Source organism: Bos indicus x Bos taurus, chromosome 29 (genome assembly GCF_003369695.1).
Source record: "Bos indicus x Bos taurus breed Angus x Brahman F1 hybrid chromosome 29, Bos_hybrid_MaternalHap_v2.0, whole genome shotgun sequence".
Lineage (NCBI taxonomy): Eukaryota > Metazoa > Chordata > Mammalia > Artiodactyla > Bovidae > Bos > Bos indicus x Bos taurus.
In genome coordinates, this window is record NC_040104.1 from 41470393 (window position 1) to 41490576 (window position 20184).

The 20184-nt window shown below is 43.6% G+C and overlaps 1 protein-coding gene across 1 annotated transcript in view; it reads left to right on the forward strand.

Moving 5' to 3' along the window:
- The first annotated feature begins 15291 nt into the window (after positions 1 to 15291).
- The window catches only part of CCDC83 (coiled-coil domain containing 83), a 52442-nt gene continuing 47549 nt past the window's right edge, over positions 15292 to 20184 (forward strand). The window contains exon 1 of the mRNA XM_027532507.1: positions 15292 to 15610. The gene's annotated coding sequence lies outside the window, so the exon portion shown is untranslated. The remainder of the gene's footprint in view (positions 15611 to 20184) is intronic.

Consider the following 20184-nt stretch of genomic DNA (forward strand, 5'->3'; position numbering starts at 1 on the left):
AGCGAAAAGCAAAGGAGAAAAGGAAAGATATAAACATCTGAATGCAGAGTTCCAAAGAATAGCAAGAAGAGATAAGAAAGCCTTTCACAGCAATCAATGCAAAGATATAGAGGAAAACAACAGAATGGGAAAGACTAGGGATCTCTTTAAGAAAATCAGAGATACCAAGGGAACATTTCATACAAAGATGGGCTCGATAAAGGACAGAAATGGTGTGGACCTAACAGAAGCAGAAGATATTAAGAAGAGGTGGCAAGAATACACAGAAGAACTGTACAAAAAAGATCTTCACGACCAAGATAATCACGATGGTGTGATCACTCACCTAGAGCCAGACATCCTGGAATGTGACGTCAAGTGGGCCTTAGAAAGCATCACTACGAACAAAGCTAGTGGAGGTGATGGAATTCCAGTTGAGCTATTCCAAATCCTGAAAGATGATGCTGTGAAAGTGCTGCCCTCAATATGCCATAAAATTTGGAAAACTCAGCAGTGGCCACAGGACTAGAAAAGGTCAGTTTTCATTCCAATCCCAAAGAAAGGCAATGCCAAAGAATGCTCAAACTACTGCACAATTGCTCTCATCTCACACGCTAGTAAAGTAATGCTCAAAATTCTCCAAGCCAGGCTTCAGCAATACATGAACCGTGAACTTCCAGATGTTCAAGCTGGTTTTAGAAAAGGCAGACAAACCAGAGATCAAATTGCCAACATCCGCTGGATCGTTGAAAAAGCAATAGAGTTTCAGAAAAACATCTATTTCTGCTTTATTGACTATGCCAAAGCCTTTGACTGTGTGGATCACAAGAAACTGTGGAAAATTCTTCAAGAGATGGGAATACCAGGCCACTTGACCTGCCTCTTGAGAAATCTATATGCAGGTCAGGAAGCAACAGTTAGAACAGGACATGGAACAACAGACTGGTTCCAAATAGGGAAAGGAGTATGTCAAGGCTGTATATTGTCCCCCTGCTTATTTAACTTCTATGCAGAGTACATCATGGGAAACACTGGGCTGGAAGAAGCACAAGCTGGAATCAAGATCGCAGGGAGAAATATCAATAACCTCAGATATGCAGATGACACCACCCTTATGGTAGAAAGTGAAGAGGAACTAAAAAGCCTCTTGATGAAAGTGAAAGAGGAAAGTGAAAAAGTTGGCTTAAAGCTCAACATTCAGAAAATGAAGATGATGGCATCTGGTCCCATCACTTCATGAGAAATAGATGGGGAAACAGTGGAAACAGTGTCAGAATTTATTTTTTGGGCTCCAAAATCACTGCAGATGGTGATTGCAGCCATGAAATTAAAAGACATTCCTTGGAAGGAAAGTTATGACCAACCTAGATAGCATATTCAAAAGCAGAGACATTACTTTGCCAACAAAGGTCCGTCTAGTCAAGGCTATGGTTTTTCCAGTGGTTACGTATGGATGTGAGAGTTGGACTATTATCAGTTGAATAAAGCTGAGCGCTGAAGAATTGATGCTTTTGAACTGTGGTGTTGGAGAAGACTCTTGAGAGTCCCTTGGACTGCAAGGAGATCCAACCAGGCCATTCTAAAGGAGATGAGTCCTGGGTGTTCTTTGGAAGGAATGATGCTAAAGCTGAAACTCCAGTACTTTGGCCACCTCATGCAAAGAGTTGACTCATCGGAAAAGACTCTGATGCTGGGACGGATTGGGGGCAGGAGGAGAAGGGGATGACAGAGGATGAGATGGCTGGATGGCATCACCGACTCGATGGACGTGAGTTTCAGTGAACCTGGGGCGTTGGTGATGGACAGGGAGGCCTGGTGTGCTGGGGTTCATGGGGTCACAAAGAGTTGGACACGACTGAGCGACTAAACTGAACTTGCCTCCTTTTTAAACCTGCACCATTTTGGGAACTTGCATTCTTATTGTTTGTGGGAAACCTTTGTTACTGCAATTCTCAGGTGGTGCCAGTGGTAAAGAAACCACCTGCCAATGCAAGGGATGCAAGAGACGCAGGTTCGATCCCTGGGTCAGAAAGATCCCCTGGAGAAGGAAATGGCAACCCACTCCAGTATTCTTGCCTGAAAATTCCGTGGACAGAGGAGCTCGGTGGGCTACAGTCCATGGGGTCGCAAAGAGTTGGACACGACTGAGCAACTGAACACGTGCACACATCTTACTCTTTGAAACACCCCTTCGGTGCTTTAGGAAACAACTTCAAAGAGAACGTAACAGGAAGGGGCAGACTTTGATTTATTCACCGCAGCGATTTCTCGGTCGCCAGCCAGCCCAGTCACCTGCAGTGGAGAGCTTCACACGGCCCCAGCGTCCGTCAGTCACGCCATCTCAGTCTCTTTCCTCTCTCTCTGTTCCCCAGCCTCCAGCCTCTTCCCACGCCATTCTGTCTAAACATCACCGTTCCACGTCTCTCTCTGCAGTCGGGCTTTCAGCTTGCTGGGAAGTCTCTCCTCACGGCTGGACAGTGCCCACAGGAGAAAGTCCACACTCCGGGAGGCCGTCTTCGTAGGCTCCACCTGCTCGTCCTGCTGCTGAGGAGCAGCTGGGAGCCAGCTTCCAGGGCTGAGCCCGGCTCTGCCCACGTGGACTCTGGGCATTTCAGGTTCCCTGGCCCCGGCACAGTGTGTGGAGTGACTGGGGACTAGACGAAAGACACTGGGACCATATTGGTCGCAAAGGGATAAAAATGCACACCCTAAGCTTTGTCTGTTGCTGTTGTTCAGTCACTCAGTCGTGTTTGACTCTTTTGCACCCCCACAGACTATAGCCCACCAGGCTCCTCTGTCCATGGAATTTTCCAGGCCAGAGTACTGGAGTGGGTTGCTGTTTCTTTACTCTAGGGGATCTTCCTGACCCAGGGATCAAACCTGCATCTCCTGTTTGGCAGGCAGATTCCTTACCACCTGGGAAGTTTTACTTAGGAAGTCTAATTAGGCCTTTTGTTGGCATTATTAAGAAATGTCAGTGATTTATGAGTGTGGGATTCAGACTTAACAGTAGTTAGAGCTTTTGTTGCTGGCTGTGTTAATTTATTATTATTATTATTTTTTTTTTGTCAAATACAAAGCATGATGTGACTGGGTTCCTTTCTGAAAGGATCATATTTCATTTATCCAAACATTCACTAAATATCTCTTGGGCACCTATCACATATCTGGCTCTGTGCTAAGCCCTGGTGGTACCCTGGGGAAGCAGAGCGGTGCCGTGTTACAGCCTTACAGAGCTAACAGATGAGTCGATGACTCAGGCCAGGGCAAGGAGAGCCATGAGGAGATGAGACGCCTTCCGGGAGCCGTGGGGACACGGCTGGCCCGCCCGCGTCCGCTCAGCACCCACCAGGCAGACGGAAGGCTCCTTCCCCGCAGGAGCGCCTCTGACCACAGTGAACAGGAGCTCGGCCCTCCCATGGCGCAGGCTTAACCGCGGGAGAGTCAGGGCCCCCTGGGGCCGCCCTGAACCAACGGCAAAAGAGGACTGAGAATTAATCACCCCACGCCCCCCGGGGGCGCCCTCCGACAGCTCTGAGGCTCTTCTCTGCCGCCTTAGCTGGAGCTGCCAGTAACAAAATGCCAAAAACAGCAGCATTTTTTCTCACAGCTCTGAGAGGCTGGGTGGCTGAGATTAGGCTGCCAGCATGGCTGGTTTCCGGTGAAGCCTCTCTTCCTGGCTTGTGGGCAGCCACCAGATCTCTGTGTGCACACGTGACCTCTTGTGTGACCCCAGAGGAGACAGAGAGAGAGGTCTCCGGCGTCTTCCTTTTATTTTTTAAGTATAGTTGCTTTACAATGTTGTATTACTTTCTTCTGTAAAGTGAATTGGCCACATGTATATATATATATATGGGACTTCCCCAGTGGCTCAGACGGTAAAAGCGTCTGCCTACAATGGGGGAGGACCCAGGTTCGATCCCTGGGTCGGGAAGATCCCCTGGAGAAGGAAATGGCTTCCCTGGTGGCTCAGCTGGTATCCACCTGCAATGTGGGAGACCTGGGTTCAATTCCTGGGTTGGGAAGATCCCCTGGAGAAGGGAAAGGCTACCCAGTATTCTGGCCTAGAGAATTTCATGGACTGTATAGCCCATGGGGTCTTAAAGAGTCACACACGACTGAGCAACTTTTACCTCATATATATATAAAATATTTATTTAAATATAAAATATGTTTATTATATTGATTTTTAATATATTTATATACATATATTGCCTCTTCCTTGGAATTTCCTTCCCATTTAGTCACCACAGAGTAATGAGTGGAGTTAGGTTCTCATTAGTTATCTATTTTATGCATAGCAGTGTGTATATGTCAGGGGCTTCCCTGGTGGCTCAGTGGTAAGGAATCTGCCTGCAAAGAAGGAGACCCAGGTTCGATCTTTGGGTCGAGAAGATGCCCTGGAGGAGGGCACAGCAGCCCACTCCATTACACTTGCCTGGAGAATCCCATGGACAAAGCAGCTGCAGTCCATAGGGTCGCACAGAGTCAGACACAACTGAGCGACTAAGCAGCAGCCGCAGCAGTTAGTAAAGGTCAACCCCAATCTCCCAGCTCACCCAGCTCTCCCTTCCAGCCTTGATAACTAGCCATACGTTTGTTCTCTATGTCTGTCTCTATTTATGCTTTGCAAATAAGTTCATCTATACTATTTTTATAAATTCCACACATATGCGTTAATAGACGATATTTGGTTTTCTCTGACTTACTTCACTCTCAATGACATCTCTAGGTCCATCCACGTCTCTGCAAATATGGTGCTTCTTTTCATAAAGACACTAGTCCTACTATATCTAGGCCCCACCTTTACGATCCCACTGTAGGACCTTCTTGATTTTTAATTACCTCCTTATATGTCCTATCTCGGAGAAGGACCAAAAACAGCCCACTCCAGTATTCTTGCCTGAGAATCCCATGCACAGAGAAGCCTGGCAGGCTACAGTCCATGGGGTCGAAATAGTCAGACACGACTTAGCGACTAAACCACCACCACCACCAGGCCCTATCTCCAGACACAGTCACAGTTGAGGTCAGGGCTCCAACATACACATTCTGGGGGAACACAATTCAGCCCACAGCATATACCATCTTCCAGAGTTCTCCAGTGAGGCTGAGCCCCAGTTACCCATCTCCCAGTAACCTGCTCACTAATGCACGCTGAATTGGTTTCTTTTCCTTCCCTCTTCATTTTCCCGTCTTCCCACCAGAGTGTCCTGAGACTACCTCCCAAATGGACAGTTTGCACTCAAATTTCAATCTCAAGGTATCCTTCTAGGAGAACCCAACCTATGACATAATGGTGGACCTGCCCTAGACCTGATGGGATTTTAGAAAGCCTTACCAACTGTGTCAGGAATTCTTTCCTAAGGGCTCTGTAGGAAGCCACTTAAGGTCTTAAGCAAAGGACTGAATCTCTGGAAGGATGTAAAGAAAGGATTAGAGGAGGTGAAAAGTCAATTCAGGCAAATAGTTGGGAATCTATTTCTTTAGTCAAATTAGGACTAAATCGTGAGCCATATTAGAAAGGAGGCAGTGAAGACAGAGGCTGGCTTGGTGCCTGGTCCATAGCGAGCCACTCAACAAATATTTTTGGATGAAAATTAATGAATGGGCTCAATCGACCCAATCTCAGGGTAGACTGACAGAACTCAAAGACTGATTAGATCTGGGGCGGGGGGGTGGAAAGGAAGGAATTGAAAATGCTCCCCGTCCGCAGAATTAAACAGCTAAGTGGATTCTGGTTCTATTTGCTGAATATGGATATAGCTTCAAGGAGCAGGGGCAGACTACAGGGGGTAGGAGACGAGTTTGATGCATGATATACATGTGAGACATCTAACTGATGTTGAGTAGGCAGTTGACTATACAGGTTTGGAGCTGGGTAGGAAATCAACCTGAATATTCATTGAAGGACTGTTGCCGAAGCTGACGTTCCGATACTTAATGCCACCCAATGCGAAGAGCTGACTCGTTGGAAAAGACCCTGATGCTGGGAAAGACTAGAGGCAAAATGAGAAGGAGGTGGCAGAGGATGAGACGGTTGGATGGCATCATGGACTCAATGGACGTGAACCTGAGCAAACTCCAGGAGATAGTGAAGGACAGAGAAGCCTGGCATGCTGCAGACCACGGGGTCGCAAAGAGTCGGACACGACTCAGCGATAATATCAGAGATGCCTGTTTGGGTCCCACCAGATCAGCCAAATATGACCCAGAAGATCTCCACTTCCCCAACTTTCTGGAGTTCTCTCTAAAGTAACATTTTAGAAGGACTATGATGGAGTGTGAAAGAGTATTCCTGGGTTGGGAAGATCCTCTGGAGAAGGAAATGGCAACCCATTCCAGTATTCTTGCCTGGGAAGTCCCATGGACAGAGGAGCCTGCACTCAATGAGTCAGACACGACTTAGTGACTAAACCACCACCATGACGGAGAAGCTACTATGTGCCAGGAATTGTACCAGGTGTCTATTTAATCATCAGAACAGTATGAAGCCTTATCTCCACTTATGGATGAGGAATTGAGGTGCAGAAAAGTGAAGTAACTTACTCAAGGTCACACAGCTGGGAAGCAGCTTCAGAAAAATCCTGAACTATCTTACTTCAAATTTCATGGTCTTAAAGAAAATAAGCATCAGCAAAGAGTGGTTCTGTATCCTACGTCTCTCTCAGCCTCACTGCACCCCACAGTGAGCAATTTCCAAAGTCAGGTGCATTCACTAGAAGGATCTTTCCATTTCAGGGCCCAAAGGCTCTCTGCAGAGCCCTGTTGAGCGACTCAGCAGTCACCTGGACAGTTCTCTCTCCAAGTGGTCCCCCTGCTGGTGACCCTATTGTGTACAATTCAAACTGAGGCCTCAATTTCTGTCCGTATGTAGATTTGCTTTTTCTGGATGTAGCATCTAAAAGAAATCACATCATGTGGTTTTTTGTGAGGTGTTCTTAGTGCGTTGTATAAAAGGTAAAATATTTAGTATTTCTTCAACACCCTATGAAATGTAGGGAATAATCCAAAGCCTCATTGTTTCTTTTTATTTAAAAATAGAGCACACTACCTTGGATTTGCTAATTTTAATATATAGTCCTGAAAATGCCCCAACTATTTTCTCTTCTGCAAATAAATATTTTTTTGTAGATCTGCATTAAACTTAAACATTTATTTGGAAAGGACTGACATTGACATTCTTCAATGTTATGTATTTTCTCTTTAGGTACATAGTATTTCCTTTCCAATGAAATATGCTAAGTCAAAAGTTTTAAGAGCTTTTATATATATATATATAATTTAGGTTTTGACTATATATTATCAGTATTATAAACTCTGTGATATTTTTATATGGCATATTTTCCCATAGTCTGTTCTAAATCATTGTTTCTGATAGGAAAGCTATTGAATTGTGAATTAAAATTTTGGAAAACAGTATAGAGGTTCTTCAAAAAATTCAAAATAGAACTACCATATGATCCAGAAATCCCATTTCTGAGTATTTATCCAAAAGAACTGAAATTAGGATCTCAAAGAGACATCTGCACTTGTAAGTTCACTGGAGTATTACAATAACCAAAATATGGAAACAGCATCAGTGTCCATTGATGGATGAATGGATAAACAAAACATGGTATATTCATTCAATGGACTGTTACGTACCTTTAATAGGAGGAGGAAATACTACTGCTTGCAACAACATGAATGAACCAGAAGGACATTATGCTAAGTGAAATAAGCCAGTCACAGAAGGACAAATACTCTATGATTCCACTTATAGGAAATACCTAAAATACTCAGACTCATAGGAAGGGGAAATAGGGAGCTGCTGTTCAACAGGAATGAAGTTTCAGTTATGCAGCTGCATAAATGTTAGAGGTCTGCTGTAAAACAGAGTGCCTGTTGTTAACAATATTGTTATTAAACACCTGAGATTTTAAGAGGGTATATCTCACGTGTTTTTACCTCAATAATAAGAAAACCAAGTGAAAACCAATTATACAAATACAGCTTCTAAAAGATGGAAGCTATTATCTGTAAGGCCCCATTCTCCATATGGAGGCAGTGTCACTCCACATGTTCTGATTCCTTTAATACGTTTGTTAGAGGCAGAGTTTCATAGATGACTTTCTGGTGCGGGGGTGGGCATCCCACCTGAGGCTCAGAGAAGGCTCCAGAGATTGGGCAAGCTGATAACTTGAGCCCAGGAGATGAGCTCATTCTTTCTGCCAGTCACTGCCCTCTGGCAAAAGGCAGAGCCTGAGAAACTAGACCTTAGGTGAGAGGCGCTGAGGCAGAAAAAGACGTGGTCAGTGGAGTTCATCCTGGAAACTGTCTCCATCTGACTTCCCCCACCCTCCTTCACACTGGAGCCAGCGTGAACGCTTCTGATCGTACAAGGGTGTCCCTGCTGGCTCACCCAGCCTCCCCTCTCTCTCCGTTCCTCTCTCTGAGACCCTAACCATTTCTCTCAGCTCCATAAGGAGCTGACTCATCATGCTCATTTCCACCCTAGGCCCTGGGACACGCCCGTGTCTCTGTCCCAGCCCCTCTCACGCCCCAGCCTCCAAAACGACTCATTCCTGCTCACTGTCAAGTCTGGGTTTAGACCTCACTTCCTCTGGGAATTTTTTCCCTGAGTCTCAAGACTGGGCTGGGTTTTCCCTTAACACTCTGCTTTCACCCCTGTTCCAGGGGTTACCCAACCCTGCTTCTACTGCCCCTTCCTCTCCCTAGACTGAAACCTCCTCCAGGCAAGAGTCAGAATCTGTCCAACATCTGACCTCATGAGATACCCCAAGTTAGAACTGCCCAGTCAACTTGCTCCTAAATTCCTGAGCCATAAAAAACTGTGAGATAGTAAGTGATTATTGTTGTCTGAATCATTAAATGTGGGGTAATCTGTTATGTAGTAATGGACCATTAATGCACTATCAAAACTCGATGGTTTTAAACAACCATATCCTAGACTCCGTAGGTTAGTAACTGATGATCCGCTTGTGGCATCAACTGAAATCAACTCAGCAATACACAGCTGATAGATGGGCTGGTTGGGAAGATCCAAGTTGGTTTCACTCACATGCCTGGCACTTTTCGGGCTGGAAGGCCGAACTCAGCTGGTTGACCACGGAGCATACACTTGGTCTATCTAGTATGGTCATTTCAGAGTGGACTTTCTACAGGCAGCTGACCTCCCCCACAGCAAGTATCCCAAAAGAACCTGGAAGAAGCTGCCTGCGTGTTTATGATCCAGCTTTGGAAGCAACATAGAGTCGTTTCTGCCATATTCTGTTAGTTGAAGCAAGGCATAAGACCACCCATATTCAAGGAGAGGAAACAGATCCCATTTCTTGATGAGAGGAGTTATCAAATAACGTGTAGCCATTTTTAAATTAACTTTAAACACGTAATCTACATACGATAGAATGCACCCATTTAAAGATAATTTGATGAGTTTTAACAAATACATACACCCTTGTAACCATCACCACAATCGAGCTCTAGAACATTTCCTTCCTCCTGAAAAGTTCCCTCCTGTCCTGTTATAGTCAATCCCTTCATCCCCCCCACCCCCACCCCCATCAGCATTCAGTAACCAGTGATCTGCTTTCAGAATTTTCTAGAATTTTCTGTGATACGGTATATAACTTTTCACGCTTGACTTTTTCACTTAGCTAAATGCTTTTGTGACCATCATGCTGTTGGATGTATGGATAGTTAATTTCTTTGTTTATTACTAAGTAGATTCTATTGTATGAATGTAAACTTTTTGCTTATGCAATTACTTCCTAATGGACATCTGAGTTGTTTCCAGATTTACATTATCATGATAAAGCTGCTTGGACATTCATTTTCATTTCTTTTGGATAAATATCTACTGGTATGGTGATGGTTTAGTTGCTAAGTTGTGTCCAGCTCTTGCGACCTCATGGACTATAGCCCACCAGGCTCCTCTGTCCATGGGATTTCCCATGCAGCACTGGAGTGGGTTGCCATTTCCTTCTATAGCAGATCTTCTGGACCCAGAAATCAAGCCTGGGTTTCCTGCATTGCAGGCAGATTCCTGCACTGCAGGTGGATTCTTTACCGACTGAGCTACGAGGGAAAACAAGGGTGTGGTAGCTGGGTCATACAGTAGATATGCTTAACTTTATAAGAGATTGCCAAATTGTTTTCCAAAATGGTTGTGTCATCTTCCTCTTCCACCAGTAATACAAGAAAGTTCTAACCGCTCCACATCCTTGTCAACACATAGTATTATCAGTCTTTTTAAGTTTAGCCATTCTAATGGGTAAATAGTGATATCTCATTGGGGTTTATTTTGTATTTCCCTTATAGACTAATGATGTTGAGCATGTTTTTATATACCAGTTGGCCAATGATATATTTTCTTTTGCAGAGTGTCTGTTCAAATCGTTTGGCATTTATATCCAACTATTCTATTTTCTCATTACTGAGCTTTAGAAGTTATTTATAAATTATGGATACCAGCCTTTAGTCAAGTATATAAATTGAAAATATTTTTCCAGATTGTGGTTTGCCTTTTCATCTTCTTAAAACTAATTAAAGACTAAACACCTGGGAATTTTACTGCTAAACATAAAGTCGCTCATATTTGGAAACAGAACAATTTTGCAAAATTGAGTAAATAAGTATGTGGTCCCTAAACTAAGGTTCCTAAAGTCTTTCTCAGTCTGGGCAGCAGTGATCATACAGTCTTCAGGCATGCAGATCCATCTCCAAATGAAACCTCGAGCAGGAAGAGCCTGATATCTAAAACTGAGCTTGTGTGATTGACACTGGGCTGCAGCAACCTAGGTGAAAGAGGGAGCTTGTCTGAACCCTTGAGAGACTTCCCAGAATAATGCACTGAGCACTGAAAATCCCTCCGCTCTCACTTCCCCTTCATCCCTGAGGACTGCACTCAAAGTTCTTTTCTTCCCTAGTCCCCTTCTCTCAAATGTATATTCCTCTTCTGCCATAAAATTTATTCTTTTTCAATGCATGGGGGCCCCAAGATAACTTCTGGACACAAATCAGGGGATTTCCTTACAGTGCCAATGAAATGTTCCATGATCGCCTAGAACATTCTTGCATTTGACTTGACTTCAAGGAACCAGAAGACAAAAATACTGTACATGATGACTCTTTGTTTTGAAACTCATGTAACTGTTTCTTAAGAATTCCTGCCTGTTGACCTTAAAAACATACCAAGTGAGTGATTAAAATTCCATTTTCTTTTTAAAGAAACTAACTAAAGAGCAGAAATATTTAATTTTGATTAAGTCCAAATTATTATTCTCTCTCTTTCTCTTTAGATTCAAGCTCTTTGCCTACCTAAGGTCACAAAGATTTTCTTCTATGTTTTACTCTAAAAGTTCTATAGCTTCAGCTTTTATGTTCAGATCTATGACTCATTTTAATTTTCTTCTGTATGGTCAAGGTAAGTCTCACTTTTTTCTCCCCAGATATGCAATTGCTACAGTAGCATTTGTTGAAAATAGTATCCTTTTGTTAATTACCTTGGCATTTTTGTCTGAAGCAACTGGCTATATTATTTCCAGATTTTTTTGTCATGTTCTATTTACTTGAATGGGGTTTCCCAGGCAGTACTAGTGTTAAAGAACCCCCTTGCTAATGCAGGAGACACAAGAAACGAGGGTTTGATCCCTGGGTGGGGAAGATCCCCTGGAGGAAGGCATGGCAACCCACTCCAGTATTCTTGCCTGGAGAAAATCCCATGGACAAAAGAGCCTGACCAGCTGTGGTTTACAGGGTTGCAAAGAGTCGGACATGACTGCAGTGACTTAGCACGCATGCACACATTTACCTGAATGTTTATCCTATGTGGTCATGTTTGAAAATGGCCTGAAAGCTGAATTGCTCTCGTGTCACCACACACTGAAGCCTTCAAGCACCATGTGCAGCACCTGGCTCAAGCTCCTGGGACATGACCTTCTGTCTCCAACTTAGCATCCTGGGCTCCTCTTCTCCAGAGTGAACAGAGATCACACATTTCCAAACTTACTCAGAGGAGATCAGTGGGAGAGAAGAGAAGTGACTTCTTTTTTGCCAGCACACTCTTCATTCAACTTAAACTTGGTTTGAAGAGATGAAGAGACATAGGCTGAAGAGCCATACCTCCAGCCTGAAGGGGAAAAAAAAATGCAAACTTTAACCCCTGGAGGAGAAAATGGCAACCCCCTCCAGTATTCGTGTCTGAAAAATCCCATGGACAGAGATGCCTGGCGGACTACAGTCCAAAGGGTAGCAAAGAATCAGACATGACTGAGCGGCTAAGCACGCATAAATAAAGTGGAAACAACCCCATTTTATAGTCATACCAGTGGATGACAGGTCAAAACATTATCCCTTCAATGAGCTTGTCACCATGCCTGCTTAAAGGTGATGTAAACTTTCCCTCTCAAGAGAGCATTTTACTTCATGACTTTTTTGCAAAACACCAATTTGACTGCTTCCAATTTTTCGGGAACCAAGTTTTTGGATAAGAAGTTACAGCAGGGCTTTTCCAGTGCTTAAAAGTAATTTTGTTGTCAGTTAAAGCTCTGATTTACCAGAAGTCTGAACTGTTTTACAAAATCAGTGGGTTAATCACTAGCTCATATTTCTAAAAATTATTGTGAGACTTAATACATTTGGTTGACTGCCTTATGGTTTATTTGCAGAGGTAATGAAAATAAGTTTAAAAGTATAAAAATGTTTAGCCACAGAAATACCAAACAAATTTTTTGTGTTTCTGCCAAAATCAGACAACATTTGGCTTTTTCTACCACAGACACTCTCCTACCTCTATTTCTGCATCATTCAACACGGCAAGGCTCACAGAAAATCAAGGCCAAATGAAGAAACTCAGCAAATGGTTTTTATCCGGCTTCACTGTTTGACCACCAACTGGCAAACACCATAAGAAAAACTGCACAGGAGATAAACAATAGGGTAAAAGTACATTTTGACCATGGGCCCAGCCTCTAGCAAAAGAAGCTGGCCTGGGATTTATAGAACGTGATTTGGGAAGGAATTCAAAGTCCTGAAGAATCACAAAATTGTTTTTCTGTTTACCAACAACAAAAAATCCCCATGCTTTAAAAATTGGGATGGTGGTAACTTTTTTCCTCTTATACCTGTACTCTATTCAATTATTTTACTCCCCAACCTCTTGCTGCTGTTCTAGAGAAGACCAAGGAATTAAAAACACTTTATCAGATGTGTAGAACACAGCAAATTAACACTGAACAAATATAAAACCCTAGTAGAATAAAGGGCAGTTTGAACAAGGTAGAAGACATAAATGACCTCAAACTAGCTAGGTCTCAGGTGACTTTTTACTTAGAAAAATTACCTTAACCAAAGGTAATTAATATTTTTATTCGCTGCTTCAGTTCTCCTCCATAAGCCCTTAATATGTATTCACGTAACAGCATTAATCATGAAATACATGAAAATGTATTTTTAAAAAATCAAATTCAAGGATGCCAAATGTTAGACTTCCAAGACAAAAAGGATGCCTACTTGACTCAAATGTAACTAAGTGCTCTTAGTATATAAGAAATTGTCTTGAGGCAGGAAATGAGAATGAATCCAGGTGAGGAAAAGGGGAAATTCACAGGTTGTAGGTGTATATTTTTCCCCCTTGAAATTAGGAGTTCAGTTCAGTCGCTCAGTTGTCAGAATCAGGTTCTTTTCCAGTGAGTCAGTTCTTCACATCAAGTGGCCAAAGTATTGGAGTTTCAGCTTCAGTATTAGTCCTTCCAATGAATATTCAGGACTGATCTCCTTTAGGATGGACTGGTTGGATCTCCTTGCAGTCCAAGGGACTCTCAAGAGTCTTCTCCAAAACCAGAGCTGCCAAAAGTGGAAAGAGAGGGAAAGACGAAATCTATACTGGTTTTCTTGAGGTTTTGGAGCCAAAAAAAAAGATAAAACGAGAAGGAACATAAGCAGTATCAGGGGCTTTTAGAGCTGTGCTGCTGCTAAGTCGCTTCAGTCGTGTCCGACTCTGTGCGACCCCATAGACGGAAGCCCACCAGGCCCCTCCGTCCCTGGGATTCTCCAGGCAAGAATACTGGAGTGGGTTGCCATTTCCAGTTACCTTAAAAGCATTTAGTCCAGGGGTCTGCAGTTCTCCTTGGAGTTAAACCCGAGAAAATGCTTACACAAAATGAAAGCAGGCAGGAGAGAGGCCTCCGTGGTGGAAGGGGCGGGGTGCGGAGAGGCGGGCAGAACGCACATCCCTTTCCCATCCTACAAGCTGTCGGAAAACCACGGTCCAATCCTGATGTCTAACTTTACAACGGAAGAAACAGCGAGTAGCTTACAGTCACAACACAGAGCCTAGATCTCAAGCCTCTACACCACTCGCGGCCTCCCAGTTCGCCTCGCGAGGGAGTTAAAAGTGGGCGAGTGAGTCTTGGAAGAAAAGTTATGACCAATCCAGACCTAGACCAACCTAGGTTAGTTATGACCAACCTAATATGCTAGACAGCATATTAAAAAGCAGAGACATTACTTTGCCAACAAAGGTCCGTCTAGTCAAGGCTATGGTTTTTCCAGTGGTCATGTATGGATGTGAGAGTTGGACTGTGAAGAAAGATGAGCGCCAAAGAACTGATGCTTTTGAACTGTGGTGTTGGGAGAAGACTGTGGAGAGTCCCCTGAACTGCAAGGAGATCCAACCAGTCCATCCTAAAGGAGAGATCAGTTCTGGGTGTTCATTGGAAGGACTGATGTTGAAGCTGAAACTCCAGTACTTTGGCCACCTGATGCGAAGAGCTGACTCATTGGAAAATACCCTGATGCTGGGAAAGATTGAAGGCGGGAGAAGGGGACGACAGAGGATGCGACGGCTGGATGGCATCACCGACTCAATGGACATGAGCTTGAGTAAACTCCAGGAGTTGGTGATGGACAGGGAAGCCTGGCGTGCTGCATCCCATGGGGTTGCAAAGAGTTGGACACGATTGAGCGACTGAACTGAACTGAGGGAGTCTGGGTGCAGCTGCGCGAGTTGAGACGGTGAGAACCGGGTAGGGAGGCAACGGGAGCGCGGACCCGCGACCTGACTGTTCCCCGCTGCGGCCACCAGGGGGCGGGCCCGGCCCGCCGCTCGCGGCTTGCGGTGGTGGACTGGGGAGGCCCGCGCGCGCCGGTCGCCTTGGAAACGGGGGGCGCGGCGGCTGCACTGGAGTGAACTGGCCTGGTCCGCTCGCCGGCCGTGCGCGCTGCCTTCGGGTCCACTGCTGTGTATCCGCACCCGGAAACCGTCCAGGGGAGGTCAGGACACCGCCTAGCCTCCTTGCTCGGCCCCGGCTCCTTCCAGTCTGACTCTTAAGACATTTTATGAGCATCTCCGCCCGGTACCCACTGGCCCTGCAGCTGGCTCCGCCACAAAACGGGCCTGGGGTTCCGACTTTCTGGGGGTCCAACATCGAGTGAAGTGCTGGGCGGTTAGGAGCCGCTAACCTTCTAACCTTTCACTCAGGAGACACAAAGGGAGGAAGAACTTTTTGGATCCGATCAGAATACTAACGCATCTCTCTTTCCGCCTCACAGTAGAACCCCTGGATACGTTGCTCATTTGCCTTTCTGAGATCTCAGTTCCGGAGAGCAGGATCTGACTTTATCTCAGGTTTGTAACCTTCGTGATGCCCTCAGCCTCTGGCACACAACGGATGCTCAGTAGACTAATCATGCCTTCTGTTCGTATGGGGCTTTATCGCTTGGCAGTTTTCCCAAAGCATTTGAGCCTCATTAATAATCCTGACAGGTAGGAAAGATGGAAGAGAAAGCGAGGGTCAGAGAGGTCTAGAGACCTGTCCGAGTTTATAAAACTCCTTCATGGAGGAGCTAGGTCTAGACTCCAATCTCCTTAATGCTCTTCTCGCTGAATCCGCAGTCTGGTGAAAGGCTTTAGATAACAGACCCCGCAAATCTTTGCGTCCTTAGTACCAGCATGGAGCCCTCCCGCTGCAGGAGCTTTATAAGCTCTGGGTGTGGCATTGATGGCTCTTCACCCTCAGCTTCTTGCCCTGGCTGCTGGCAGCATCCTTAGTTCTAAATAGGACGCTTGGCTTCTTTCTTTTATTAATCTATTAGATTTGTATCGCAGCTTGTTTGTCTCCTCATTCCCCTTCTTACCCCATAATTCTCTGCTGGGTGGAGAGAGTTGCGAAAGCAGTTGGGAGGTGAGAGAACATGTCACATCTGATGACAAAACAAGAGAGAAAGCTTCCTGTGAAGGCAGAGAAGGAAAAGAATAAGATTAGGTATTTATCAACATGTATAATAATTGCTCATTGTTTTCTTTCCACCACCCCCAAGACCGAGCCCCAGTTGGCACGCTTTATTCACTGTTAAAGGAGAGAGGTCTTTTCATTCTCCTTCGCCATCAGAGTGTGGAAAGTCCTGCATGTATATATGTCCATTATTCTCACCATATTCTCTTCATGGTTATGTTTCTTTTCCAAATTGGCTGTATCTTACATTTTAAAGTTGTTTGAGGCTATATGTACATGATCTATACAAATGAGGTGGGTCTGAAATTTTGTGAGACTAAATTTAGGTGATATCATCACTACTAAGAGCCTTTAAATGCATTCAGGTTTTTTTTTTTTTTAATATATGCTGGAGAGCATTTCCACAACATTTTAGATTGTATTAAAAATAGTATCCTAGCCTAACTGAGAATTTGAATTTAAAAGTCATTTTACTTTCCAATCAGGGTATATACAATATTATGAGCAAATAAATAGGACCATCAGGAAAGAAAGTGACTGTGCATATTATTTGCCAGTCGGGCATTTGAATCAGGTCTGAACACCCAGTTTGTGCCTAATGGGAGATGGTGACCTATATGGTAATATCTGTTTTTGAATTCCCAAAATGAGTTGCTGAAGTAGTTACCTTTCAGTATTTGAGGAGTTATGCCTTGTTGAAGATGAGTGCCTTAATGGTTAGATGTCAGATTGTTCGTTAACAAAGGCTTTTGGAAGTACTGCATTATTACAGCTGTTGTTAGACTGACATAATTTTATAGCTTGTTAATGGCAAAGCCATGTCTAGACTTCAAGACTTCCAATACTCATAGAGAGATCTTTTTTTAAATAAATCATGGTCTCAACCCCTGATGGAATCTTATTCGGAACTTTTATCATTACTGATGCTATTAAGTAAATATCCACCATTTCAATCTATGAAACATTAGCTAGCAAACATCAGGATCTACTTCAAACATCTAGAAAGGCATGAGGGCAGAATTGCCACTCCCAGCCTCCATAGAACTATGAAAGGAGTCATTAGGAAGCTTCTGGATATTCATGGCTCCACAAAGTCATGAGGAACTTTCTAGGTATTGAGCCAGGACCCTGAGACAGTGCAGGAAAGGACCCTTGTTTGGGGGATAATGCAGAACGTAAAGAATCCACCTGCAGTGCAGGAGACCTGAGTTTGGCCCCTGGGTCAGGAAGATTCCCTGGAGAAGAGAATGGCTGCCAACTCCAGTGTTCCTGCCTGGGAAATCCCATGGACAGAGGAGCCTGGTGGGCTACAGTCCATGGGGTCACAAAGAGTTGGACACAACTGAGTGACTAACACACTTTACAGAGTCAAAGCATTATGGGATGAGAGGATATTTGAAGAAGATGGCTTACTATATATTGCTTTTTACTAAATAGACTTCTTACTTTTCACTGAGAAGCATTTGGGGAATACTTTTTGAAACATTTCCTGATAGAAAATGATTATGGAATAGTCTCTGAAAATGATGGATACCCAAGTCCTTAAAACCCAGCCTCTTCTCCTGCCCTCACTGGGTGTGTGTATTTGTGTGTGGGTGTGCACATGCGTGCACTCAGTACTGTGCAACTCTTTGTGACCCCATAGACTGTAGCCCACAAGGCTCCTGTTTCCATGGAAATTTCCAGGCAAGAATACTGCAGTGGGTTCCCATTTCCTCCTCCTGATCCATTGATCGAACTGGTGTCTCTTACGTCTCCTGAACTGGCACGTGGGTTCTTTCCACTAGTGCCACCCGTAATGTATGTTATTGATGCCCCAACAGAGTTGGGAGAGGAAAAACAAGCACAAAAGATCATGCCCTGGGGAAGTAGCTCTCTAGCATTTATTACTTGTATGGTTTTCTAAAGCCTTTTAGAGTTGCTCTCTCTCTCTCTCTTCTTTTTTTAAGTTCCATTGGAGTATGCTTCTTTCTTCCTATCAGTCTAAGTAGAAGTCTCACCTCTTTTATATTTTATAACTACAGGCCAGAAAAATTGCCACAGACGAACAGGCCCTTAATAGATGTTTGAAGTTACTGACAAATCCGGGCAAGTATTCGTTTGTCAGGAATTATTTTAAGTGAAATCTTCTTGGAGGATAGTTATTTTGTAGCTGTTTTTTCTAGACTTCTCCCCTTTTCCCGAGGAATCCTCTAGGTGGTCAGGAACTGTAAATCCTTGTCAATGTTTATTAAAATCCCCATTGTTTGTAGGACATTATCTGATGCAAAAGTACATTCTGACGGAATGTCATTAGCTCACTGCAAAAAAGCAACTGTTAAGCAGGTGACCCAAATGGCTTTCTAATTTTCTGTAAAGTATGTGAAACAATGAATCTTAATATAGTTTATGCACAAACCACTGATGCTTAATGGATCCACATTTTCACTCATATTTTATTAAAATCTTTTGCCTTGAGCTGCAATTAGGTAACTAACTGTAAATTGGTCAGAGAGTCAGAAACATAAGAGCCAGGTAACTGAAGTAATTGAGCAAAATGAGGTCATTTTTCCTCCAGCACCAGATGGGTACCACAGGTGGGAACTATAACACTTGATCTCTTCCATATGACTCAGAAAGAAAATTAGAGATTAATGTTATTTGCTTCAGCTTTTAAATAAAATATTTTATAGTGAAAGTTTTTGTTAAACACTAAGTTCTTGTAAAAAGCAACCCTTGACAGCATGCTATGGTTTTGTGTAGCTGTTAAGTTAAAAATCCTAATTTTAAAATAGAAAGTAATATAAAAATTCAGTTTTCCTGAAACAAAAGATAGCAATTTTGTTTTCCTAGTGATGTTTCTGTGAACTGTGCCAGTATGCAGCCTATGGAATCATTCTCAATACTTCCACATCTGAGACGATAACACAATATATTAACCTGTCTTACTGAATTGAATCTTTCTGATATGTTACCTTTGTGGTTTTCAGTTAAAAAGTATTGTAGTATATTTACATTCACAAATCCTAGAATCTATTAGGATACAGAGATGAACACACTTGGCTAGAAAAGTCTTAGGCACCAAGACTGAACCTCGCTAGAGGTCTGGTTATGCAAACAGCAAGTCTGTAGGGGAAAAGTGTGTTTTTATTTCAGAGAGTGTTTCCATTGTGGATCTGAATGATTTGTGTAGATTGCCTATTCGGTGATCCAAATTGGTGATGAAGGCTGATGGTCGAAAACTACATGGATTCGTCTTTACACCTCACCTCTTACTTGGTAGCAGGCAGACAGTCCTCTGCTTTAGTTACCTGAAATTTACCAGATTATGCTTCTGGAGCCATAACTAAAGGGGCAAAAATACTTACTCAGTTCTTTCTGTATGGCAGACACTATGCCAGGTGCTTTAAATACTAACCCGTTTCATCCTTACCAGTGTTTAAAATAAGAATTTTGTTCTCACTTTACAGATGATGGAACTGAAGCTCAAAAAGATTAAGTAGCCTACTCAAGGTCACCTAGATAGTAGGTGGTAGATCTAGAATTAAAATATGTCTACCTGATTCATCCATCTAATTGTTCATTTGACAAGGACCAGATCTACTGTGCTAGGAGGGGTAATATAGTAATGTACAAGAATTACATCACCCCCACTCTCATGGAGTTTCCAGCCATTTTAACAAATAACTACAAAGGTTGTTTTTCCTACCACACCCACCCACACCCACCTAGTAATACATTGAATGCAGGTTAGGTACTTACCTTTTTGAGATCTGTTGTTGTTGTTCAGCTGCCAAGTCATGTCCAACTCTCTGCAACCCTATGAATTGCAGCATGCCAGGCTTCCCTGTCCTTCATCATCTCCTTACGTTTGCTCAAATTCATGTCCATTGAGTCAGTGATGCCATCCAACCATCTAATCCTCTGTCATCCCCTTCTCCTCTTGCCCTCAATCTTGCCCAGCATCAGGGTCTTTTTCAATGAGTCA